Source organism: Balaenoptera musculus, chromosome 14 (genome assembly GCF_009873245.2).
Source record: "Balaenoptera musculus isolate JJ_BM4_2016_0621 chromosome 14, mBalMus1.pri.v3, whole genome shotgun sequence".
In the NCBI taxonomy this organism is placed as follows: Eukaryota; Metazoa; Chordata; class Mammalia; order Artiodactyla; family Balaenopteridae; genus Balaenoptera; species Balaenoptera musculus.
The window spans coordinates 23907033-23908386 of NC_045798.1; the positions used below are offsets into that span (position 1 = coordinate 23907033).

The window sequence follows — 1354 nt, forward strand, 5'->3', positions numbered from 1 at the left end:
ATGGCTATGTTCTCCCTATGTGGGCTGGGCTTCCTCACAACATGGCGGCCAGGTTCCAAGGGCAAATGTCCACATTACCTTTCACGACCTCATCTCAGAAGTCATGTAGCATCTGCTGCATTCTTTCAAGTCCATGCAGTTGCAAAGACCTGCCTACTTTTCAGAGCGAGGGGAATTAGTCTGTATTTCTCGTTTGGCAAGTTCTGAAAATGTTGCTGTAGTCATTTTTGGAAAACACAATGTGCTCTAATTACAGATGAAGCAGGCTCAGAGGAGGAAAGACTTCCCAGGCCCACACCACATAGGATGCCCGCCCTCCCATCACCCCTGAGAGCCCCTTGGAATGTGTCCACCCCCCACGGTGGGGACCGCGAGGTGGCCTTCCTTCCCCAGGCCCACACAAAGGCCTGTGGCAGAGCCTCCATCTGGCTTGTGGGATGGATTTGTCACTGGGAGGAAAAAAACCCTGATTTTCTGCTTCTTTTTTCTCAGCTCCTTATTCACGTGTTGCCCGGCAGGGAGCAATCAGGACTCTGTGGTCCTCCTGGCTTGCTTAATTCATCCAAGACCCCTCCCTCCTCCCCCCTCTGCCCTCTCCCCTGTTTGTCCCTCCCTGAGTTTCTCTCTTACCGCTTTGTTTCTCTCTCCCTCTTTCCCTGTCTCTGTGGCCCTGTGTCCGCCTCCTCCAGAATGTGCACCCCGCTGACACCCTGCGTCTCATTTCTGCCCCCTTGCAGGGATTACCCTCAAGGGACACAGGCTGCTCAGTGCCTGGGCAAGTTTGCTCAGGACGCCTGCCCTGCCCCAGCTTTCAACCCACCGTGCTGCTTCCAGAAGAAAGCCAGGAAGGAATGTGCCAGCTGCCTTCCTAGCTTATTTTACTTAAAAAATGTTTTTAATTGAGGTGAAATTCACATGGCACGGAACTAACTTTTAAAGTGAACACTTCGGTGGCTTTTAGTACATTCGCAAGGTTGTGCAACCATCACATCTATCTAGTTCCAGATCATTCCCATCGTTCCAAAATTACCCAGCAACAGTTCACTCTCCAGGAGTTCCCTGGTGGTCCAGTGGTTAGGACTCGGCACTTCCACTGCCGTAGCCCGGGTTCGATCCCTGGTCGGGGAGCTAAGATCGCACAAGCCCATCTCTGCCCCAGCATCCACTAATCTACATTCTGCTTCTTCGGATTTTCTTATTTAGCACATTTCATATAAATGGAACGGTACAATCGGTGTCCTTTAGTGTCTGGCTTCTTTCACTTAGCATACTGCTTTCAAGATTCATCCACGTTGTTGCATGTGTCAGTACTTCATTCTTTTCTTTTTTTTTTTTTAATTTTATTTATTTATTT

The 1354-nt window shown here is 49.7% G+C and overlaps 1 non-coding gene across 1 annotated transcript; it reads left to right on the plus strand.

Moving 5' to 3' along the window:
- Positions 1 to 1056: 1056 nt before the first annotated feature.
- Positions 1057 to 1128, plus strand: TRNAG-UCC. The gene has a single exon. It is a non-coding gene; the product is annotated as a tRNA-Gly (tRNA).
- Positions 1129 to 1354: the final 226 nt, after the last annotated feature.